This window comes from Orcinus orca, chromosome 1 (assembly GCF_937001465.1).
Source record: "Orcinus orca chromosome 1, mOrcOrc1.1, whole genome shotgun sequence".
NCBI lineage: Eukaryota > Metazoa > Chordata > Mammalia > Artiodactyla > Delphinidae > Orcinus > Orcinus orca.
Window position 1 is genome coordinate 161923009 of NC_064559.1, and position 26542 is coordinate 161949550.

Consider the following 26542-nt stretch of genomic DNA (forward strand, 5'->3'; position numbering starts at 1 on the left):
CTGACAGTTCCGTGAGGTTCCATATCACCAGAATTCCAAAATATTGATCAATAGGCCAATCCCTGGGAGATTCCAACCAGCAAAGCACTTTCTCAGCATTCTCATAGAACCAGTCCTTAGCAGAGTTTCCTTCAGCCTCCCTGTGTTTGAACATCTTCAGAGATGTGGCTCTCACTACTTGTCATCTTCTCCTCTCCACACAGCTCCAATTTGTTCTTCTAAAATTTGTTATCCTTTTAATCCCTTTTCTACCCTCCCTTGGAGCCAAAGGAGGAGGAGGGGGAAGAGGAAGGGGCTGAGGAGGAAAAGGGGGGGAGAGGGGGAGGGAAAAGGAGGAAGGGGGAGGGAAGGGGAAGAGGAAGAAGAAGAAAGAAAGCTTTGTTTCTTTCCTCCAGAATGGACTCAAGTTGGGGAGGGTGTCAAGACTGGGAGGAAATTGGGGGAACAGATGTGTAAGCAAGTATATCAGCTTGCTAGAACTGCTGTGTCCAAGCACTACCAACTGGGTAGCTTAAACAACAGAAATGTGCTGCCTCACAGTTCTGGAGGCTAGAAGTCCAAAATCAAGGTGTCTGCAGGGTTGGTTCCTTGGACTGTGAGGGAGAATCTGTTTTGTGCTTCTTTCCTAGCTTCATGTGGTTTGCTGGCAATCTTTGGTGTCCCTCAGCTTATAGACGTAAATATAACCCAGATCTCTGCCTTTATCTTCACATGGTGTTCTCCTTGTAAGCATGTCAGTCTCTGTGCCCAAATTTCCCCCTTTTATAAGGACACATCATATTAAATGAAAGCCCACCATAATGACCTCATTTTAAGGTCATTACCTTAAAATTGATTACCTCTGTAAAATCCCTAGTTCCAAATAAAGTCACATTCTGAGGCACTAGGGGTTAGGACTCCAACCTGTATTTAAGCAGGTATACAATTCAACCCATAATAGCAAGAAAATAAATAATTGTATGTATGTGACAAGCACTTTGTTAGATTTCTCCTGGGAATGAGGAAGGCAAACAGAGGGTATAAATGCTCCACTTAAGCAGATCAGTGAGAGCTTCCTGTGATAAGACACTTGTGCTCACCCTGAGATGTTGAGTGGAATTTTTCCAGGTGAGTAAAGGGAGATTATCTTTCCAGGAAAGGGAAGAGCATACGCAAGCCACATCTAATCTCTTTTCCACCTATTTTTCAGAATTCGCCATCCTCTCATCCCCAACACATACACACACACACCAGGTTGTATACCTTCTTCCCTTAACTCCATAAGCCAGGATTTGGGGTCCTTCCCTCATCACGTGTGTTGAGGAGAGAGTATTGAACACAGGACTCCAGGGATGCTGAGAGCAGCCCAAGTGAGGAAGACATTACCTCTGACATTCACAAGACTGGAAATCTAAATCCTCTTTTTAATGCTGAGTGACTGCCAACAACAGAAGGTGTGACTCCCCCCTGAAATTGGTGGGCAATTCCACAGGAACTTCCAGTGCCCTAACTCCAAAGGGTGGGAATTCTGGGTCCCCTGTAGGGTGTATTATATTATTTTTCAAAATATCTAGTGTTACAAACTTGTATCCTCTCCCTAGGGGGTGATACATTCCCACCTCATTGATGTTAAGTTTGGCCTGTGACTCGTGATTCCCTTTCCAGCAAGAGAATTGTCAACCCCACCCTGTTGATCCCAATCACTTACTTTGGTCAATAAAAATCGGTAGAAGAAACATGTCACTCCTAACAGTAGCTTTAAAAGACATTGTATGATTCTTCCACCTTCTCTTTTTCTTCTACCACAATTCAGAAAGCTGTCTGAGAGCAGCCTGGGACCAGGAGCAAAGGCCAATGTGGAACAGAGTGGAAATCAGTATTATAGACATATACATAAAGAAAAGTCAACCTTGGAGCATGAACAAAAATTAAGCCACTAAGAATTTGGGATTGTTTGTTACCATGGCAAAACTTGGCTAAGCTTACTGATACACCTTTGAAAGTCAGAGAAAAGGGGACATAATTCCAGCCCTTGGAACTCTGCAGTGTAAAGCTGCACATTCAGACTCTTTTGAGTTTTCTCTCTTTAACTCAGTCATGGAGTGTTTCTTTCAGACACTGTGGCAGAGATAGTTACCTGTCTACCAAAATTTTTACTCCCTCTTCCATAATGGGGAGTTGAAGATGAAAAAAGTAGCTGTCCAGCAGAGATTCCATTTCCCAGCACACTTTGCATTGAGGCATGGCCTTGTGATTAGTTCTCATCAGTGGAATGTGAACTGAAGTTATATGTGTTCCTTCTCAGTCAGATATTTTAAGAAGTAGCTGGGTCTTCTCCACTTTGTTCTTCTACCATGCTCTTAATGATTAAAACCAGTCTGCTTCTTAAACAAAACTACAATGAAGTATCACCTCACTGGTCAGAATGGCCATCATCAGAAAGTCTACAAATAATAAATGCTAGAGAGTGTGTGGATAGAAGGGAACCCTCCTACATTGTTGGTGGGGATGTAAATTGGTGCAGCCACTATGTAAAAACTGTATGGGGTTCCCTAAAAAAATAAAAATAGACTTACCATATGATCTAGCAATCCCACTCCTGGGCATATATCCCGAAAAGATGAAAACTCTAATTCAAAAAGATACATGCACCTCAATGTTCATAGCAGCTCTATCTACAATAGCCAAGACATAGAAACAACCCAAGTGCCCATCAACAGATGAAACGATAAAGAAGATGTGGTATACACACACATACACACACACACATACACACACACAATGGAATATTATTCAGCCATAGAAACGAATGAAATATTGCCATTTACAGCAATAAGGATGGACCTAGAGATTATCACACTAAGTGAAGTAAGTCAGACAGAGAAAGACAAATATAATATCATTTATATGTGGAATCTAAAAAATAATACAAATTAATCTATGTACAAAACAGAAACAGACTCACAGGCATAGAAAACAAACGTAGGGTTACCAAAGGGGAAAGGGTTGGGGGGAGGGATAAATAAGGAGTACGGGATTAACAGATGCAAACTACTATACATAAAATAGACAAGCAACAAGGATTTACTGTATAGCACAGGGAACTATATTCAGTATCTTATAAGAACCTATAATGGAAAAAATATATATATATGACTGAATCACTTTGCTGTACACCTGAAACTAACACAGTAATGTAAATCAACTATACTTCAATAATAAAAAAATAACATTCTTATTCTTTACTTACTTTCTGATACCTATAGGTCTGTATTTATCAGACTGTGTTTCCTGGAACACTAAGACCGAGTGGTGCTCCTCCAGACAGGTGTTCCATGTTCAAGTAAGTTTGGGGAGCACCCTAGGCTATCTCTCTTCCCCCTTGATGAGTCTAAATGCCTAATGCACATGCAACTGAGACAAAACAAGACAAGAGGGCTTCCCTGGTGGCGCAGTGGTTGAGAGTCCGCCTGCCGGTGCAGGGGACACGGGTTCGTGCCCCGGTCTGGGAAGATCCCACATGCCGTGGAGCGGCTGGGCCCGTGAGCCATGGTGGCTGAGCCTGCGCATCCGGAGCCTGTGCTCCACAACGGGAGAGGCCACAGCAGTGAGAGGCCCGCATACCGCAAAAAAAAAAAAACAAGACAAATTCTCTTACCCTTATTTAATCCAAACTTATTTGACCAAAGTACTTTTTATTTTCAAATAATATTTTAACATTCCTCAGAACTAGTGTTCTATGCAAGATACTAAGAAATTCTGTCCTAAGTAAAGTTCCAGCACCTTACATCTTACAAGCCATCTGCCACGCTTATTTATTCAGAAAATACAGGTAAAGCATATACTACATCCTGGGCCCTGCGCTGCTGAAGTGTCAGGGCCCTGAATAGGGTCTGGCCTATAAGAGGCTATACTTCTGAATAAATAAAAAAGTGTCATAAAACTGCATACTAACTGAACAGCTATCCATTACCTACCAAATAAGACCAACTACAGCTCAGCTAATATCTTGCTGGAGATAAGCATTGCACTGCGTTCCTGTGTCTCACCACTGCCTCTCTCTCCTGCCTCATTTGCCACTCTGTCCCCATTTTTATTTCAGCCACGTGGACCATTCACTGCTTCCTAACGATACTATGCACGTTTGTGATTTCTTACCGCTTGCAATACCCTTTTCACTTATTTTTAATTGTTGGATGCCTTTTTATCCTGCAAGATCAAATTCATATGTCCCTCACTATATAAAACTTTCCAGAACTCAAACCCTGACCTACAGCCTCCATTTTTAAGTTCCATATGTGCACACCTCTGAATAATTAGCCCATCCCCAATAAGGCACCTCAAGCTCAGAATACTCCCACCAGGGCTGATCTTGGTTAATGACACTTCCGACTCCTTACTCAGCTGTGGCACCACCGGCCCTCATAGTCAGCAAGTGGGAGAGACAGCAAAGGAACAAAAAGACAGTTGGGAGAGGTGTTCTGTTCCCTTCTGGGTCTAAGAGTGGGATGAGAAATGAGGAAAATTATTAGGGAGACTTTGGTTCAACCTGAGAGAAGAGACATACTAACAGTCAGAACTGGTGAACAGTGAAGTGGGCTGTTCTCTAAGGTAGGTAGTTTTCTGTCCTCAGAAGCATTCAAAAAGGATGGAAGGGCTTCCCTGGTGGCACAGTGGTTGAGAGTCCGCCTGCCGATGCAGGGGACACGGGTTCGTGCCCCGGTCTGGGAAGATCCCACATGCCGCGGAGTGGCTGGGCCCATGAGACATGGCCTCTGAGCCTGCGCGTCCGGAGCCTGTGTTCCGCAACGGGAGAGGCCACAACAGTGAGAGGCCCGTGTACCGCAAAAAAAAAAAAAAAAAGATGGAAACCTGTCAGTAATGGGAAAGATGAGTGGTCCCTCCCAAGTATAGGACACTATGAATGACAGAATTGTTGGGTTATGAAGCATCTGAGAGGTTGCCAGGTCTTGGCCACCTTATCCCAATGCCAGATAAAGAGAGCAAAGGTACCACTGCCCATAAACTGGATTCATCTTCTCTACTCTTTGTAACTATCACCACACTTGCAATCACATCAACATCTTCCTCAGTTGACTTGAGGTCCAGAAGACCCCTGCTATTTCTCAGGCAGACCTAGAACAAAGTCCTGTGCACAGTGGCAGCTTCCAGAGCCTGAGATCCAATCTACACCTGCCTCTGGAAGGAGCACTGGTGGCTGGTTATTCCCCCACCTCCTGGATGGAGTGGTTTCTGACCAGGTCCACTGCAATGGCCTATGCATTGTCTAGGGCACATGTATGCCCTCTATCCTCAGAACAAAACACAAGGCTGGGCCAGGGATGGAGTGGAATGCAAGAAGAATGGCGATCATTTTACAGATGAGGATGCTGAGACTCAGAGAAGTTCTGTGACTTTGCTAAAGGCGCAGGAGGAATTGGAGACAGAGATGATGATCTGCCTTCCCTCAGCACAGTCCTTACTGGCCATTACTTGCCAGACCTGCCAGTCCTCCTCCATCCTGGCTTATTATCCAGCTGCCAGCCGCTGGTCTGCCCCATTCCGAGAACCAGGCCTGCCAGGGTGCAAAGAACTGCGTCTCCACACACCAGGGTGGCTTGGATTTTGTCTCCTGCTGCCTCATGCCAAGGTTCCCTGACCCAAGAGAAGGAGAAGGAAACTCTCAGTATTGAATACATGCTGTGGCCAGGTACTATAATCTCACCTAATACCCATGACAGCCTTCAGAGGTGGGAACCATTTATACTTTGTGAATAAAGAGAGCTGAGGTTTAGAGGCTCAGCAGGAGAGTGGTAGAGTCATGATATATACACAGACTTTTCCAGCGCCAAGGCCTGTGTTAACCTCCATTCCGCGCTGCCCACGGGGGGCCAGTTGCCTGGGTGCTGCTTCCTCCTGGAATTTCTAATTACCCTGGATCTCTTGTATCTAGGGAGGGAAAAGAAGAGCTCAGCCCTGTATAGTTCTCTCTGTTTTACTTAACAAGTATTTACTGAGCACCTACTGTGATCAGACCTCAGTAAACAGTGTGAATGGATTTCCCAACAGACAGAATGTTTTCCAGACATCCTAGGTAAGGCCTATACCCAAATACCACTGACTAACTTGGCCTTCTTTCTTTCCATTATTGACCCTTGCCTGAAATTGGTCTGTCGGTAGCTTCCCTCACTGGCACTTAACAGGTCAGGAAATGCATGTCCACTCCCATCTACCTGTCTCCCAGCTCAACCCTTCCCACTCAGAGAACAGCACTCAGGTGGCACTATGATTTCCTTCATCCCTCTCTGGGATCCCTGTGAGGCATTAGTGACTTACTCCTATACAGATAACTTATTTATTTGTTGATCTGAGGCCATTATGAATACCACAGACATACTACATGGATGCTTTAGCAGGGAGCTTTTCTCATTCTCATCCATCCATCCATTCACTTATTTACTCATCGGTTCAAGAAACTCTCCACTGTGCTTGGAGCGGTGCTGAGTACCAGGCATACAGAGACGAGTAAGGCAGGACTCACCTGTCAGTGACGGCAGACACTAGAGCTGCTAAGTCCCCCAGAGGATAAGCGCTAGGTGAGAGGAAAGCCAGGAGTACTCCACCACAACAGAGGGGCACTCAGCTCGGCCCGGTGATAGGGGTGTCATTGTCGTCAGGCAAGGCCTCCTAGACTATTTATGAGTGACCTGAGTCCTGGCAGAGGAGAAGTAATTGCCAGAACAGGGCCAGATGTGGGGTACTTGGGTGGCAGGGCTGAGTTTTCCAGGTAGGCCAAACAAAATGAGCAAAACCCCCGAGATATGAACGCTCTGTTCTAGGAACTGGGAACTGGAGCATGATGCTCCAGGTGAAAGTGAAGGAGGCAAAGCTGGAGAAGTAGGATCAGATCTTGAAGACCCTTGGTGCCCAGCTAAGACTCCATACAGAGGGCAAAGGGCTGTGATGAGATGGGGTGAACATTTTGATTGCTCAGGGGCCACTTAGGGGAAAGCTCTGACACACAAGAACAGAAGCAGGAAAAACTCTTCCATACTACAGTGTGACTTGGGTACATCACTTAATATCATTGAATTTCAGTTTCTTCATCTGTAAAGTAGGCTTTAAAGTACCTACTTTGCAGGATCATCATAAGGGCTGGATATAAGGTATGGGAAAACCACATACAGTGCTTAACCCTACACAGGTCTCATAAAATGACAGCTATGTATTTATAGTGTTCATGTTCTATAATAACCTGATTGCAAAGACAAAGGACCTTGCAATGAGAATGGCCTTTCTTAGGAAGGGCTGAGGGATAATGCCATCAGCAGAAGAGCTTCAGGGAGTCATTGACACTGATGCACACGCAAGTAAATAATTTATGTGTTTGGACCATTTTTTAAAAGCCCCATTATTATTCCTTCTCCCTGCCTCACAGTGATGCTGGGAGTTGCAGTGCATTAGTTAATTTCATGGCCCTGTTTTGAATCTTACAATATTTCATCCTCCTGATTCAAAATATTCATTCCAAGTGGTTCCAACTTCACAAATAAATAATTCCTGTTGGAAAATGGAGTTTTCCCATCTGCACAGCCCATTTTCCATCTGTTCCTACAAGCTCATGGTAGGATGGGTCTGGGTCTTGAGGCCCTGTTGATTAGTCCTGATTTAAGAAGGAATGGCTTTCTCCCAGATGAATTGTGCATTAGTGATAAAGATTAGTTTCCACTGTTATTAGTTACTATGTTAGGAGACAGTTTTAGAGATCTGGAAGTGGATCAAAAGGTACATGCTAGACAGGAGGAAGGAGAGAAAAATCACATTGACTTAGCTTCCACCATGCACTTAACATTCTTCTAGGCACTACCCACACCGTACACAGGTAATTTGACCATTGCAGCAACCCAACAGGTAGATGTGATTATGTCCATCTGACAGATGAGGGAACAGAGGATCAAAGGGCCTTAAAAACTTGCCTAAAATAACATAATGTGTAATTAAGGGAGCTAGGATTGATTCCAAAACTCAGGCTTTCTGTGTAACACCAGAGATTCAAAAGAGCACTGTGCTTTTTGAATGGAAAGTATGTTGACCAAAGGATTGTGATTTTGTTTCTTTCAATAACCATGTCATATTGTAATAAAAGAGCATCCCGTGAAGTAAAGGTAATTCGAGTCCTTAAAACGACATGGAACTTAACAGAAGAAGAAAGCTACTTATTGGTATGATCAGAATATAGTCCTGTCTTAGAAAGAACAGTAGACTCTGAGTTAGAAAACTTAGACTTATATTTTGGATCCCCAACTTATTATCTTAAGGACAAATCACTTAATTGCCTGAGTCTTGTTCTCTTCAACTGGAGAGTGACAGTCTATCTTTTTATTTTATTTTATTTTATTTTATTTTGGCTGCATTGGGTCTTCGTTGCTGTATGCGGGCTTTCTCTAGCTGCGGCGAGCGGAGCCTACTCTTCATTGCAGTGCGCGGGCTTCTCATGGCGGTGGATTCTCTTGTTGCAGAGCACGGGCTCTAGGCACGCGGATTTCAGTAGTTGTGGCACACGGGCTCAGTAGTTGTGGCTCATGGGCTCTAGAGTGCTGGCTCAGTAGTTGTGGTGCACAGGCTTAGTTGCTCCGCGGCATGTGGGATCTTCCCGGACCAGGGCTCGAACCCGTGTCCCCTGCATTCGCCAGCGGATTCTTAACCACTGTGCCACCAGGGAAGTCCTGCAACTGGAGCATTATAACAAATTGTTCCGATCCAGCAATTACTTTGTAACGTGACTGTTTTCAAGGTAAACTCATTTGTCTTGCTGAACAGATGGGAAAAAAAAAATAGCTCTCTTTCTTCGCATTTCTGAGTCCCTTCAAAAGACTCTATCCCAGATTCAGAGGTGAGCAAACAGGCTTTATACACAGATGGGTCCCACAGCCTGAGTAAAGTAGGACGGGGTGTTCCTATTTCCTAGGAAGGAGGCTAGCGCTCATTGAAAACCTATCTTCGTACCAGTCTTGCGAGCTAAAATTTACCTTGCCCAGTTATAGATGCAGGAACCGAGGCTCTGAGAATTTTAGGAATGTGGGTGGAAGGCTACGTGACCGCTAAGAGCTAGAGCCAAGGATTTGAGCTTTTTCCACTATCCATGCTGTCTCCCAGAGGCTCCAAATCATTCTGGGAAAATTGGCCTGCAAGTTGGTGACACAGCACCAAAAGTAACCATGGAAGAGGAGCCCTCCATGTGTGGTTTGGAGAAAGTGTTTCCCCTATTCCTCTAACAGGCCTGAGGTGGGACACCCCTTCAAACCTTCCCCAGGAAAGACCCTCAGTTATCTGGGAGCTGCCTAGAATATGAAAAACCTTCAAAATGATGGAATCTACTGGAAAACTTTACCAAACATTTAAGGGAGAAATAATATCTACACAAACTCTCCCAGAATATGGAAGAGGAGGGAACATTATCCAATTCAGTTGGGATGCTCAGATACCAAAACCAAAGACGTTACAAGCAAAGATATCAGCAGATCAATCTCCCTCTTGAGCATGGACTCAAAACTCCTTAACAAAATACTGGCCAATCAAATCCAACAATACGTGAAAAGTTAAGTACTAAGTGAGGTTTATCCTGGGAATGCAAGGTTGAACAATCAAAAACCGATCAATACAATTCACTTTATCAACAGACTAAAGAAGAAAAACCGTATGATCTCCTGAACAGACACAGAAAATGATGGAGTCCGACCCTGGTGTTTTCCAGGTGAGAAGCTTGAGGTCCAGAATGGAGAAAATACATTCTCAGTGTTACAAATTACTGACAAATCAAGATTTAGAATCCAGCTCTTCAGACCTGAAGGCTGTGTGTGGCTGTCACCCAATGCCGGGGGGCCAGAGCAGTCTATGAAGTATAGAGAGGCAATAACCCAGAGACTTCCTTCACAGCTCTCACATGGCAGCTGAAGTGAGGGAGTGGGAACAAGCTAACTCCAGCCAGAGCCATGCTAGAAAATACCTGAGCTCCAGTTCATAAGCATAGAATCAAGGGAGCACTGGGTTGGAGGGGAAGGATTATGTGTTTCCTATAACTTTCCCAAAGAGGTGGAAATTTCAACTGCTGAAAACGTGATATAAAAAAAATCCACTTCATAATTTGAAAACTATGAGCCACAGCTATAGTTCTTTTGAAATAGAGTTTTTGAACATCACAGAATTTTCATTAAGATGGGGAAAAATAGGCTACGAACACTTCAATGTAACTGAAATGACAGGGACCTCTCAATCCTACCACCCAGCTGGGGATCAGCTCAGTGACATTCACTAACATTCACTTTTGTCAACGCCCTACATCAAACCACTAGGTAAAAGATTTCTTTTTCTTCTTTACTAATTTAAGGTCTTGGTCACAATCACAGAGCTGGTAGTTTCTTTACTCTTAGTTGTGATGATTGGAAAATAAAGTCAAACGAAAGTATCTCTTTCTTCTCCAGACAAATTCTCAGTGGTTCTGTCTCTGGAAAACCCTCTCTCTATCCTCTATTTCCCTCCCCAACACACACACACGCACACACACACACACACACACACACACATACACACACACCACTCCCTTCTCTGACTCTTCCTTTACCTGGTTCAGAACTCGTGGGTGAGTTGAATACAAACCACATGTGTCACCAAGGCAATAACTGACTATAAACTAGCCCCAGCATCTTCAAAATGAAGCAGACGTTGGATGTGCCTTTGCTCCCTGTGTTTCCTCTCATCTGGTTCTTTTAAGTTGACTCAGGTTGTTTTTGAGCTTACAGTTTAAAAGGAACTCAAATATTTATCTCTCCAGATTGTCTTGTAACCGCAATTTACAGACAAGGAAAGTGGAGCTCAGCAGGGCGGGCAAGTTTCCTCCACTCACCCAGTTGTAGGTGGCAGGTTTCATGGCACCAGACCTCAACGAGGGCACAGTCTCCTTGGGAGTGTCAGGCAAACATGTAATCAGTGACTTAATAATAGCAGCCATTTAATGAGCTCTTACTGTTTCCACGTACTGAGCTACGTATTTTCTCTTCAGTATCTCATTCGATCCACATGGCTCCCCAGTGGAGTGGGTGTGATTATACTCATTCCAATAAATGGGCAAATGCAGCTGGGAGGTCATTTAATATGTCCAAAATTATACATAACAAGTAAATGGCAGACTCAGGACATGAACTTGGGCCTGAGGCCAAAGTCTGGGCTCTCCACTGCACTTGGCTGCATCTTGGAAAGTCGAGGGTATCAAAAGAAATGCAAACAGTATGTTCTGGTGTTAAGTATGCAGTGGAAGTAGGGTGATGGGGAAGGGGTCCGTGGTTGAGAAGCAATCATATTTGCTTAGAAAAGGGGTATATCAGAGAAGATTACATGGCAGTTGAAAGCTGTCTTGATTGATGGACAGGATTTGAAAAGGTAGAGATGAATAAGGGAAACACTAGATTCCTAGATGGAGGCAATGCTGCAAACACAGGCTCAGAGGTACTTCGTATGCAGATAATAATAATCCTGTTTAGAAAGAGGACATGGGCACTTGCTGTCATGACCAGTTGTGAGGTGTTTTTGCAAGGAATGCGATACTAATGGTAAAGGATGGAAGTTTCACTTCATGTGATTTTTATATAAATTAGAGTCAAAATTATTCCTGTAAACATCATGGTACCTGCACTCAAAAACCTTGCCTTCTACTGGGAAGATAAACAATTAAACAAGCAATTACTGCCCAGCAGTAAGTTCTATGAAAGCGTAGGCACAGGGTGACCCTGCCAACTCAGCCTTCAGGAGGGCATGCTAGAGAGCCAAGCCCAGAACTGAGGGACAGGTGGGCAACGTGGGATGGGATTCTGGATGGAAGCAACTGCTTGTGAGACCCAGACAGGAGACAGACCATAGCTTATTTGGGAGGCTACAGGTGTTGAGCAGGAGAGAGGTGAGCAGGTGGGAATTGGTAACACGTGAGGCCAGAGGGGTCAGCTCTTGACGAGGCCACATGCTGTGTAAGAGAGAGGATGTGGGAAGGTGCCTGGGCCCAGCGCGGCACGGGCTGGCTTCCCATCGCAGTCAGCAAATCAATTACTCCCTCCACCGCCTTTTGCCTTGTGTATTTAGAATGCATGGAGTTAGCCTGCCAAACATCTGCTCTCGCTATTAAGCATGCCATGGTAACCATTGCACTCCCGTGCGTCAGCGCCACCAGGATTGGTAATAATCACAAGTGTCAAAAATGGGAAAGAATGGAGAAGGAAAGCTGTGCAAAACCCAGGGGCGGGATGATGGGGCCCCGCCAGCTGCACCTTCTGCTGCCCCTGTTAGAGGCAGGGGAGTTGATGCGACTCTGGCCTCCTCTTGCCCCTTCTGTGGGTCCCTCTCCCTGTATTATTCATCCGCTGCTTCAACTGACACTGGAAAAGGCGCATTGCCTTTGCCAGAACAACATATGTGCCCCTGCATCATTGTGTGTGATACATAAACCCGCCAACAGCTCCCAGACCCAGGGGCCCTCGGGGTGAAGACACCACATTGACACAGACAGGCAGCATGGTGTCCTGGCAGGAGCACAGCTCTGCAGACAGACAGACCCGGCTTAGGATTTCAGCGTCGCAAAAGTTCACAGGCTTGAGACCTTGGGCAAATCTCTTACACCCTCTGAACCCGCCTGCCTCTTTTGTAAAATACAAGTAGGAACGTTTACCTCATAGGGTTGTTTGGGGGCTTAGAGACAATGGATGGGAGATGGCACAGCGATTTCCACAGAATAAGGAATCAAGCTTAGCTACTATGATGTTTTTAATTGAGCCCCCCAAAAAAATGCTAGGCACGATGCTGTGCACTTTATTCAAATTACTGACTCTCCACAACCAGCCTATAAAGTAGACAACATGTTCCCCATTTTACAGGTAAAAGGACTGAGGTTAAGGGAGATCAGGTGATGAGTCATAGAGCTGGTCAGGGCGGGTCAGAAGGTGAACTCTGGCTTCCTCCACAGCCCACGCCCTTCCTGCTTAAACCACACTACCTTCCACACGTTCAAAATTCTTCATATGTTGAGCTGAAATCTCTTTCTTGATAAAGATTATTCATAGGTCCCCGTTCTGCAACCAGAGCCACATAAAATAAGCCTAGTCTCTCTTCCAAACAAAAGCTTTTTAGGACTAAAAATAGAACTACCCTATGACCCAGCAATCCCACTACTGGACATATACCCTGAGAAAACCATAATTCAGAAAGAGTCATGTACCACAGTGTTCATGGCAGCTCTATTTACAAGAGCCAGGACATGGAAGCAACCTAAGTGTCCATCAACAGATGAATGGACAAAGAAGATGTGGCACATATATACAATGGAATATTACTCAGCCATAAAAAGAAATGAAATTGAGTTATTTGTAGTGAGGTGGATGGACCTAGAATCTGTCATACAGAGTGAAGTAAGTCAGAAAGAGAAAAACGAATACCATATGCTAACACATATATATATGGAATCTAAAAAAAATGGGTCTGATGAACCTAGGGGCAGGACAGGAATAAAGACGCAGACGTAGAGAATGGACTTGAGGACACGGGGAGGGGGAAGGGTAAGCTGGGACGAAGTGAAAGAGTGACATGGACATATATACACTACCAAATGTAAAATAGCTAGTGGGAAGCAGCTGCACAGCACAGGGAGATCAGCTCGGTGCTTTGTGACCACCTAGAGGGCTGAGATAGGGAGGGTGGGAAGCAGACACAAGAGGGAGAGGATACAGGGATATACGTATGCATAGAGCTGATTCACTTTGTTATATAGCAGAGACTAACACAACATTGTAAAGCAATTACACTCCAATAAAGATGTTTTTAAAAAAAGTTTTTTAGGACTGCAGAGGCAGTTCCCATCCCCCCGACCCCCACCCAAACATCAATCTTCTTTTCTCTGAACTAAAAGGTCCCAAGCCTGGTTCATATAGTCACTTTCTGCAGGATACCCTCCAAGCTAGGCAATGCCTCTCTCAGAGGTGTGCCCAGAACCCCTTGCTCCTGGATGCCTGGGTGAGGTTTACATCCTCCCTCCCAGCGCTACGAGTCACTGCATCTCGGGGTACACACACAGTACCTGAACCTCCAGCTGGCAGAGCTAGTGCCATCAACTGGAACACAGCCAGACGGCTTTTCCGCCTTTCCCTGGATCCTCTTCTCCAAGCCAAGAGTGCAGTACCTTGGGCTCCAGCGCCCTCTTGTGTAAAGGGAGAGAAATCTGCAGGAAATGGACACAGCATCAAGATGGAAGATCCACCTGAGGAGGAGAAATCTGATTGTCTCTGTTTTTTTTTTAAAAAAAAAGCCCAGCCAGCCTACCCTCACAGCTGCTGTAAGTTTACATCTCTGCCTTGAATGTCCCACCAAGTCGTTGTGAGCTGGGGGATTAGCCTGCAGTCATTAAGCCTGACTCCTCTGATGATGTCAGTCTATCAGGAAAGAGACAGTTGTGTCCCCACGTGTCCACCTTTAGTAAAATCTCATTCAAGCTGCCACCCCCAGAGTTCTCTCAGCTTTGCTAAGGACACAAGGAGAAGGACATGTAGCCATACCTGGGCCCAAGCATCTGAAGTGGAGAGACTCTCCTACCTCTGCTCCATAGAGCCAGAGAGGTGACAGCAGTAAGGGATATGGGAACAAGAAAGGATACAACCCGAGGCAGTAATTGGGGGATAATTAAGAGGAAACTGAGGTCAGATGGCTCCTTGCATTGGCTCTCAGGGTTGCTGAAATTCTCAATGCTGTTCCCACCCTCCAGCTTTGTGCAAATGTTATCTGGAAGGGTTTGCCCAGTAAAGCAAGCAACCATTCCTTTCTCTACCAAAGATTCACTGGGGGTCGCTGGGCAAGTCACTTCACATCTTCTGGGCAGGGTGGTGTCAGAGGTCCCTTCCATTGTCATAATCAGTGAGCTCTAACATAGAGTCATCCCCAGGTCCATTTCAGCCATCTAGAAGACTCTAGAGGGACTGAGCCCCAGGATTGCTAGGATTTTATAATGAACTAAATAATACAGAACACATTTCCATGGAACACGAACTATCATCAAATCTTTGTTGAGCACCTAAAGTACTCAACAGATACAGTGTTGATGCAATGATTTTCTTCCTTCCTGGTAACAGGTCAGTCTCCAACAAGCCGAGAATGAACAAAAACATGAAGGTTTTTTATTGCTTATGTGCAGAAATCAAACTCAGCAATTACAATTTTCTTATCCCTCACACAGAGAGTTATACAACATCAGCTTTTTCTGATTAAAACTCTGCAATGGTTTCAAAACTTTATGAACATAGCATGAGCCACCGAGTTACAACTCTGGACACAGCAGCTGGGAGAGGCACAAGTCCATCACGAAGATGGCACAGAACTGCTGTTTTAGTCGTCTGTGTGCTCTGGTCCCCCCAGTGCCCACCAACCCCACAGCTTCATCCTCTGGCCGGTGTTGTCCCTGTCCCTGGAACCACACACACTGTTCTTGGCCAAGCAGCCAGGGGCAATGAACAGAACTGGGGTGCCCCCTGGCTCTGCTGGACTGACTGTGGAGAAGACCTCTAGGGCGGCGGTCCCCAACCTTTTTGGTACCAGGGACTGGTTTCGTGGAAGACAATTTTTCCACGGATGGGGGTCATGGGAGGATGGTTCAAGCACTAAAGCAAATGTTGGGTCAGGCGGTAATGAGAGTGTTGGGGAGCAATGGGGAGCGGCAGATGAAGTTTCATTCTCTCGCCCGCCACTCACCTCCTGCTGTGCAACCCAGGTCCTAACAGGCAGCAGACACATAGCGGTCTGCAGCCTGGGGGTTGGGGACCCCTGCTCCAGAGTGAGCGCCAGCAGCCAGCTGCCCTGTTCCAACTGTGTCTCTTCCCCCCACAACTCTCCTCCCTGGGACTTTGGTCTCTCCTAGAACCCCAGCAGCTAGCCTCTGCTAGGAGGGTCCAGTCACTTATTTGTGGGGGACAACTGGAGCCAAGAGGGGAAAGGAGTGAAGTGTGAGTGTCAAGACAAAAAAAAAAAAAAAAAGACAAGAGAAGGATAAGTAATGAGGGAGAGAAGGAAGAGAAAAATGAAACTGCTATAAGATAAATTCCAGATATTTTCATCTGACTCCACTCAATCCCATCTCTTTTTTGGTAACTTCGGAGATCTTTTTCAAACAAACATTTTTTGGGGGAGGGAGAGGCAGATACCACAAGATTTTTATTGAGAGCTATAATATTGCTTTCAAATAAGCCATTTCTGATTCATCTCTGTTTCATTTAGTGTTATCATCTACAGATGGAGATCCCAGAGACGGAAGAATTACCTGCATCGCTTTCAGGTCACATTCCACTCCTTCAGGAGAGCAGAGAAGAATTATTCTAGCAATAGAAGCTCTGTGAACTGGGAGCTTACTGTGAATGTGAGACCCACAGCCCTGACCAGGCTGGGAGACTACCCAGCAATCTGTCTTTCCACATGCGTTGAAAAGTTGTGTCTTTGATCTTGATCTCAAGATGTAAATGATTCCGATTTCAGATTCATAAAAATACTAAGAAAACAGTACTATACTACCCAAAAAGGCCAATAGATCAGTCCTTAGAAATAGTACATTACAGCATAATCCTACCATGTCTGCGTCCAATGCGGTTCCATTTTTCTCACGCGATAGGAAGATGAAATGAACTTTGCCCCAAGACTTAGACACAGGAGGCAGTGGCTGTGCTGAGTGTGTTTTCCATCTCATTCAAAATTAAAGCCCAGAAAGCTGAGCCTTGCTCACAAATACACGCTCAGAGATGGCACACACAAAGGCAAGTCTAGTCTGCAGGAGGCAGATAACAAGGCAGGTGCAGGCAAGCAGGGGCTGCTGCAGCCTGGAATGGAAATGCCAGCCCAGAGGACGCCTTGCTAACAGAATAACAGAATCCCCTTGCCTGCTGCTCCTGGTGGGCCATGTTAATGCAGCTTAAGGGTTATTTTCTTCTCTAAAGAATAGGTCGAGTTTTAAAACCGCATCTTCTTCCAGCCAACAGGCTCATACTTTGCCAAGCTCTGTTAAACACTGACTCATTGGAAAGGAACAGCCCTTTCTAAAGGGGAAATGGGATGTATATTTGGAGAAACCTCCTTTAAGAGGTTTGCATAAACCCCTTGTGATTACATGGCCTGGAGATTTGTTCCTGGCTTTGTGACTCCTCCAGCAAGAGCTTTCTTTCACAGTTATCTCAGCTCGTTCTTAAAATTTGTGTAAGCTTTTGTATCTGGAGTTTCCAACCTAAACCATAAAACTACATCTGTTCAAAGGCTGGCTGGTTCAGAGACAGAGGCCAAGGTCACATTTCAATGGGAGGGAAAAAAAGGGAAGCTCAGATGTACACTGTAAATGCAAACTGATTGGTTTGTGGCATAGCATTGCCTGAAGCGCTTAGATTTCTTTGATCTTGTCCCTTTCCACCACCCTCCACCAACACTGAGACATAAATGCCATGACTTCACAATGCATAAACAACCACCCAGAAAGTAAAACATTCAATCAGAGGTGCTAGCTTTGGCGATATGGATGAAAATGTATACTGTTTACCTCTTTCCTCCAAAGTAAATTCAGCCAACCTAGTTGGTATGTGAAGACAGTCACAACTGAAGCCTTTGTCTGCTTTCATGGCCACTCACCCTTTTGCAAAGATGTTTCTATAAAGAAATCCAGCTGTTTTTGTGGGTTTTTTTTATCAGCCCCACCTGCATTTTTTTCCTGGGAAAACCTGCTTAGTCCTCACCAGCAACCATGAGAAGTTCTGTTATGTGTTTATGCTTCATGCATTAGATATGTCATTAGTGTGTAAAGCAGGAAGGACATGGCCTTGGGAGTCCAGCAGGCATGTGTTTGGTTCTCGGTTTTGCCATTTACCATCTGCGTGACCTACCTGAGCCTCAGTTTTCTCATCTGTAAACTGGGAATGGTAGGAATAAAAAAAATCTACATCATAGGGTTGCTGTGATGATTCAATCAAATGAAAATAAATATCTTTAAGGTATCCTGGATAAAGCAGGCCTTTCATAAATGTCTCCATGAAGGACTATAAGTAAAGACTGCCCTGAAAGTCTCTGGACGCAGGTAAAGATGATGAAGGAGAAGAGTGCTGTGGTGAAAGGTTGAGGCACTATAATAAGAAGACTGGGCTGAGCTTACGTTACTACCTGGCCAAGGGTCAGGCTTAATCAATATTACTTCTATGTGCCACAGTCTTGCTTCTGGGCCAACTAATGTCAGAAAGTAGCATCAGATCTTGAACACCACAACTCTTCCAAAATACCCTACCACACACCAAAGGCATGGGAGGTTACCCATGAGTTTACAACTTATCCAACCAACACAAAATCTTAATACCTTGTGATCATCGGAGTAATACTATAATATCATTCACCACAGCTCACTGTTATCATTCCACTGAGATGCTGATCCCAGTACAGCCACACAGCAGACACAGGAAAAGGGTGTGTAGGAGTCCATGCGGCCACACAGACAGAAACTGGACCACTCTGACAGTGGTGAACACTCATAGTATCTCTTACATTCTGTCTTTTCTCAAAAACATAATAAATTGCTTCTCGTGTTAGTGGTACAGTGTTGGACTAGCCCTAACCCTCTGGACTCTGTTCTTCTCTATCCATACACACTCTCCAGTTGATTTCATCTAATCCATGGCTTATATACCACCTACATCCACTATTTCTAATTTATATCTCCAGCCTGGCCCTCTCCTCTGAACTACAGGCATCTAACTCACTACTCATATCTTCACTTGGATATCTAAGTTATCTCAAATTTGACAGTTCCAAAAATGAACTCCTAACTCTCCACCACCATCACATCTCCAAACCTGCTCCAACCTCTTTCAGAAAATGACAACTCAATTGATCAAACCAAAATCTTAGAATCATTCTTGACTCCTTTATTTTCCATGTACTCCATATTCATGTTATCAGCAAATCCTATAATCTCTCATCTCAAAATACATCCTCAATCTGACCTATTCTTGTGAACTTTCAAATATTATTCTGGCCAAAGCTCCCACCATCTAGATTGTTGCAATAGACTCTTATCAGGTCCCATATTTCAATCGTGCCCCTTCCCAATATAAATTTCTTTTCACATAGCATAAAGAGTTATTCTTTTAACATGTAAGCCAAATCATGTCAACATAGTTTCTGTTTGAGGTAATGAAAACTTTCGGAACAAAATTGTGGTGATGTTTGCACAACACTGTGAATGTAGTTAATGCCACTGAACTGTATACTTTAAAATAGTTAAAATGGCAAGTTTTCTGTTATATATATATTTTACCTACGACCTTAAAAATGTGTTAATGTAATAACAAAAACCATTGAATTTTATGCTTTAAATGGGGAACGTATCTGTCAATGTGAGATTATACATATATAGGTAAGTTAATTATATCTCAACAAAGCTTTTTAAAAAACAAAATGTCCTGGATAAAATAGAACAATTTTTTAAATTATCGAAACATTTTAATAAAAAGATAGTGTCTCATCACTTCTCATTCATTGGAGCCACTTTTGTGTTCATTGGGAAAAACAAAATATTCAAAAGCTGAATATTTGCAAAGAGCTGAAAAGGGCTCTTCTCAGAGATTGATGGGATAATTGGTCTGCTTAAACACCCCAGAGTGAAACCAAATTCACCTTTAAACTTGTGAAATACAGTGTCAATATGGTGTTCTGTCAGACATTGAACTCAGAGATACCCAAACTCATCCCCAACACTACCATTTTCTTGGTGGGTTGCATTGTTTATTGACAATGGGGCAACACCAATTGTATCAATATTCAATTATAACATTATGACCATTTAAGTGTTGTTCACTGCTAGCCTAGTAGTTCACTCTAATTATACTTCTTAGTCAATTTTTTGTCCTTCCAGGATTAATAATTACCTCTTTTTCTGTTTGTTTAGTTGTTTCTATCACCAGCTCTAATTTTTCCCTAACTGTCCAACAGTCAATTCTGAATAATATTTTTCACAAGGTCAAATCCATCACATCACCCACAAGATTTTATTTTTTTTCCTGGGGACATCCTTATTGAAGCTCTTCTCCTCCAGCTCCCGTTAGAACGGTTGTTCTCAGACCTGCCTCATGGCTGCCATCTTGGGATTTCCTTTGCCACTGTATTGCTATAGTCCCAGTATTATGAGATGTGTAGATGATAGGTTTTCAGCTTTCTAGGTTTATCCCATTGACTCAATGTAACATGTCCTTCAGAACTTGCCACACAGGGATTTGGGGGAGGTAAATGTTTTGAAAACATGCATTTCTAAAAAGGCTACATTTTGTCTTCACTCTTTTTTATAGAACAATGTTACTGAGATATAATTCACATGCCATAAAATGTACCCATTTAAAGTATACAATTCAATGGTTTTTAGTGTATGCACAAAGTTGTATGACCTGTGCCATAATCAATTTTTAGAACATTTCATCACTGCAGAAAGAAACCTCATGCCCATCAGCCTCACTCCCTATTCTCCACCTCACCCCACCCCAGTCTCTAAGGATTTGCATATTCTGGACATTTCATATAAAAGCAATCATACAATATGTGGTCTTTTGTCTGGCTTCCTTCAGAAAGCATAACGTTTTTGAGATTTATCCATTTTGTAGCCTGTATCAGTACTTCATTGCCACTTTTTGATTATTATGAATAAAGCCTCTATGAACATTCATGTACTAGTTTTTGTGCAGACCTGTGTTTTCATTTCTCGTGGAGATATATATATATATATATATATATATATATATATATATATATATATATATACCTAGGAGAGGAACTGCTGGGTTATGTGACAACTTTATGCTTAAGATTTTTAGGAACTTCCAGACTGTTTCCCAAAATTACTACACCATTCTTTATTCCCACCAGCAATGTATGAGGATTTCATTTGGTCCACATCCTCAGCAATACTTCAACTGTATGTCTTTTTTATTACAACTATTCTAGTGTGTGTAAAGTAATATTTCACTGTGGTTTTGATCTATATTTCCCTAATGACTAATGATGTTGAGCATTTTTTCATGTGCTAACGGCCATTCATATATCTTCTTTGGAGAAATAATTATTTAAATCCTTTGCTCGTTTTTAATTGGGTTATTTGCCTTTTTATTATTGAACTATAAGAGTTCTTTACGAACAGGAATCCCTTATCAGATATACAGATAAATATTTTCTCCTATTCTGTAGATTGTCATATCACTTTCTTGGTGTCATTTGAAACACAAAGTTTTTAATTTGGATGAGGTCCAATTACCATTACTCTATTTGATTCTCTATTACCTAATTCCCATCCTATGAAACATTTTAGGGTCATATCTTTACCTGGTGCTCTGAAATTTTAAGATAACGTACAATCATATGGGTCTTTTCCATGCATTGTGTTGAATACTGAGTAAGCCTGTTTAGTCTGGAGACTAATGTCCTATAATCTGCGAAAGTGTGTATCTGTGTGTGTGTGTGTGTGTGTGTGTGTGTGTGTGCGCGCGTGTGTGTTGTAATCCCTCTCACAATGGAATTTTCCTTATTTGTTCATCACAGTTAAGAAGGATACATGCAAAAACTGATTGTAAGATCCATGTGCAAGAGTAGAAGGGAACTCAGGATTTCTCCATAGACTTTTACTAAATCCTCCAGGTTTCAGTGTCAAGCCTCTCCTTCATGGTCTGCTATGCCTGGTGTTGCCAAGTTTAGAGCCTTTCTGGTTCAATTTCTCCACAGAGTAAACATCCTGCATCCTGCCAAGATAAAGAAGGGGTAAATGCCTGCCTGCAAAGGATAATAGAAGGACTTTATTACAATATAGAAATAGAAAGAATACAATATTCTTTCTAGCCTCGTGCATCACCCCCATCTTCCTGGTTCCTGGTCCTTCAGTTTCTAGAGCTTTCCAAGATCCTGCAGTGTATGCTGAACTTGCTTTTTGCTGTCATTTCCCCGGTGTTCAACTCTCATCTTTCTGCTAATACCTCCATCTTCTTTCCCCTAGTGGATTAAAACTAGAACAATCATTTTATTTTCTCCCACCATTTCTAAGGGCCAAGAATTCTGAAAGCACCTAAGTTAGGGGCTTCTGGCTTGGGGTGACTCACGCAGTTTGAGTCAGTGTTTAAGCAGGAATGATGGGAGTCTGGAACAGCTGTGGGAAGGCCAGCTCTCTCTCCCCATGTAGTCTCAGGGCCTCTCCGTCTGGTCTCTCCACATGGGTCACTTTGGTGGCCTGAACATGACAGGACTTCTTAACCTCGTGGCTCAGGGCTAAAGACCAAATGGTGTGAGAGCAAAGCAGAAGTTGCATTGCCTCTCAGGACCTGGCTTCAGAAGTCACCAAGTGCTGCTTCAGCTTCCTCTGTGGTTCCACCAGTTACCAGACCCAAGAGGGGGGATAGAGACACTCCACCCATCAATGGAGGGAGATCAGAGAATTTGCAGTCACATTTTGAACTGCTACATTCCTTTGAAAATTATTATCTTTATTTTCTTATTTCTTTTCAAAAAGAGGAGATAAGAAACAGCTGTCATTCAGACAATGATGACAAGCTGCCAGCCTTTGAAACAGCAGGTAAAGTGAAGTTGGAATTAATTAGCATTTAGAAAACCTGTGCAGTGTGTCACTCCAATGCAGAAGGAATACATGTTGTTCCTTGCAAATTATACCACCTATTAAAATTAGTTTAAATAAAAAGACAGAAACACAGCTAAAAGTTTGAAACAAAAAATTCAAAAAACAATAGTTCCCTGCTCTTTCTTTCTCTTAATACTAAACTCATCTGTGTAAATTCAAACACAACATAGGTGAAAAACACGTCTGTGCTATTGCGTTCAGGAACACACAATAATTTCATGTGGGGTGTTCTATATAAAATTGCACATGACCATGTCCAGTGGTAACCCACACAATGGCTCTGCAGGAATTTGCGATTTTTTTCTTATTTTTTCCTTTCCTTTTTGCTTTTTATTTGGAAATAATTTCAAACCTACAGAAAAGCTGTAAGAATAAAGATAGTACATACATAGAGCGATCAGTGAAGAGATAGTTTAAGACCATGAAAATATCCTGCTCCTCATTAAAATATCCCCTTTAGCACCATGGATGATTCTTGCCTGAACCATTCTTTATTATGATGATGTTGCAAAATGATGATTTCCCACTCCCTTATATCTACCAGTTGGCACTGAACCTTCTATTGTAAGCAAGAGCCCTTCCTTCTCCCCCATCTATACATAATGAGTGCATATATACACATCTATATACACACACACTATATATATATATCCATATATGTAATGTGTACTATATATATGCCATATTATAGATGTACTATTATATATACTAGAAAGATAAAACATATATTTACACATTATGTGGATAATGTATTTATATGTATATGTATATATACATATTAGAAACCATGAGGCCAAATTGATACGTCTAATTCTAATCTATGGGATTTCACATAAGGAATACTGTGAGTGTCAATAATTCTGTTCACAAATATTCTGGCTGTCTTCCTATGGTCACATGGTAGGATTACACTTTCTAGCCCACTTTTAAGTTAGACATGACCAATAGAATGTGAGCAGAAGTGATATACGCCACTTTTGAGTAAAAGCTTTAAGAGAAGATCAGTGCCTGATCACATTATATTACTGCAGCACAACTAAGACTTTTCTGAGAAATATAATTTAATTCACGTTTCAAGATCACTTTGATTCAGTTAATATGGTGGATTAAATCTGCCTATCAATCTCTGTCCCTAAAACTCCACTAAAATGTGAGAGCAAAGTAATAAAAAAAGAATATAGTTGGAAAAGGAGACAAAAGCAGACAATAGGTGACAAAACAAAAAAAGAATGAAGAGCAAACAAAGAAACCCACCTTATTTCAAATGAATAAAATATGCTGAAAGGGGGAAATAACTAAGTAATGAAAGAATGTAATATTCAACTATATAACCTCAGTCTTGGGTGAAGTGGGTAGTAGGAAAATAAAAAAAGAAATCCTAGTAGTAGTTTTATTTTTTGTAGTGATGTGGACTATTTCAATTCTCCAAACTTTTTTTTTTTTTGGCTGTGTTGGGTCTTCGTTGCTGCACGCAGGCTTCCTCTAGTTGCAGCGAGCGGGGGCTACTCTTCATTGCGGTGCACGGGCTTCTCATTGCGATGGCTTCTCTTCTTGTGGAGTACAGGCTCTACACACACGGGCTTCAGGAATTGCAGCCATGGGCTCAGTAGTTGCGGTGCGTGGGCTCTGGGGCACACAGACTTCAGCAGTTGTGGTGCGTGGACTCAGTACTTGTGGCACACGGGCTTAGTTGCTCCACGGCATGTGAGATCTTCCTGGACCAGGGATCAAACCCATGTCCCCTGCATTGGCAGGTGGATTCTTAACCACTGCGCCACCAGGGAAGTCCCCAAACATTTTAATTGCATTATAAGATTAAGCCAATGTGTAAATATATTGATGATTTGGGGAACCAAGAGTCTCACCGTGAAAGAAGAGACGTACAAATATGAAATGGAGAGAGGACATGAAGAATTCTGTGGAGGTGGATTAGAATTAGCATTCCTTTCCCCCTATCTTGGTATTCCTGGAAGTGTGTGTCAGGCTCCTCCATCAGCCTGAACCCTGAGTGACTATGGTAAGCCAGCTCACCACACAGTACATGTAGAGTGGATGAGAAATGAAATCTATGCAAAGGTGGAACTTTGTGAAACCTTCCAACATCTTCCTGTTACTCCTATAATAAAATCTATACCCCTTACTCTGGCCTACATATCTCTACATGATATGACCTTGACCATTCATCCAAACTCATCTCCTACTACTCTGTCCCTTGGATTGTACTCTGGCTACACTGGCCTCCTTGCTAGTTTTCAAACTTTCCAAATGTTCACCACATCAGAAACATTTTGCACCATGCTTTCCCCACCTAGAATGCTTTCCCCATGACCTTGCCATGGCCTACTGCCTCAGTCCATGTAGGTCTCCATTCAAATGCCACTTTCTCAATGAGGCCAGCCCCTCTGCACACACTGCTGTCTCTATCCACTTACTCTACTTAATTTTCTTTCATAGCAAGTATCGTTGCCAGAAATTTATACCATGTATTTGTTACTTGTTTTCCTCTAGAATGGAGGCAATCTATTCTTATTGTATCTATATAACTCATCACTGCAGCCCCAGGACCTAGAACAGTGTCTAACACAGAGATGTTCAACAAGCATTTGCTGAATGCATGACTGAATGCTTCCCACACCCATCAGTAGTCCATAAGCCCCATGAAGACAGGGCTGGGGGCTTGGTGAGCATCAGGTAGAGAAGGTGCCTGGACCCTGACACAGAGGACAGCCACCCACTGTTGTAAACAGTTTGACTTGTTCACACATGACACATCATTTGTACTCTCACATCCAGGAAGAGCAACCAGGACCGACCAGTGGAGAGCTTTTCCTGGACTACCCTAGGTTTTCTCCAATTCTATGGCCTTGCTTATTTCTCTCATTCCTCTGGCTACACAAAATTTGAGCCTCTTCCGGTTGCCGAATACCCTTTCCATGCCACTGTACTGTCTACCTGAACCTCTTCCTCTAAAGCAAAGTGAACCATTTGTTTGCTTATTGTACCACCTGAATGCACTTAATCATTTTCATGCAAATCAATGACAGATACAAGAGGGACCATATCTTGTTCACTGCTTTAACTCTAGTGCCTGGGGGCACTGGATGGGGCCCAATGCACAGTTAGGACCTCAACACACATTTGTTGGATGAATGAATATGTGAATCAATGGTGGGTCCCAGTTTACATACCCTATATATTGATTGACTGCATATCTGTATGCATAATACTTGCTGCTACATAATGAGTCCTCAGAAAAGAACTGGTCTCTCTTCCGGAGTTGCTCCTGGTTTCCACTGCCATTGTCATCTCTAGTTGTGCTTGGCTCTCTGAGCAGCAGTCTCCCCCTCCCAGGAAGAGTTCTTCCTAATACCCCTCTCATCTGTCCTCACTGCCTCCAACACCAATTAAACAACGCCTGATAACTTCACCTGGCATTCTGCGTGTTAGCATCTGGATTCCCCCACCCCTAACAAGTCCCATGCCTCCTCTTGAATCTGCCATTGCTAAGCACCAGCTGATGATTGCCCAGACAGAAGCCATCTGCTAGTTATTAAGGAAAGTTAAATAAGCAAAGGAGCTCCAGGGAAGTTCAACAAAAAAAGATCAACATATGTGTAGAGAATTGGCAACGGGTTGGCTCCTGTGACACCAGGTTCGTTATGGCTATGTTAAGCATGCCTCACTCAAGATTGCTCATCTTATTGGCTCATGGGAAGCCCTCCTGATGCAGGAGGGCTTCATGCTCCTCCCTAAGGCAAAAGCAGCCCACAGCACTTCATTAAAACACATCTGTCACTCATTCTGTCTGAACCACACTCTCCTTAGGGACTAGGGTGGGTCTGGTTAAGGGCACCA

The 26542-nt window shown here is 43.2% G+C and overlaps 1 long non-coding RNA gene across 1 annotated transcript in view; it reads right to left on the reverse strand.

The window, feature by feature from the left end:
* The window catches only part of LOC117202852 (uncharacterized), a 278339-nt gene that overhangs the window by 239248 nt on the left and 12549 nt on the right, over positions 1 to 26542 (reverse strand). The window contains exon 2 of the long non-coding RNA XR_007471360.1: positions 14093 to 14233. This is a non-coding gene — a long non-coding RNA (uncharacterized LOC117202852). The remainder of the gene's footprint in view (positions 1 to 14092; positions 14234 to 26542) is intronic.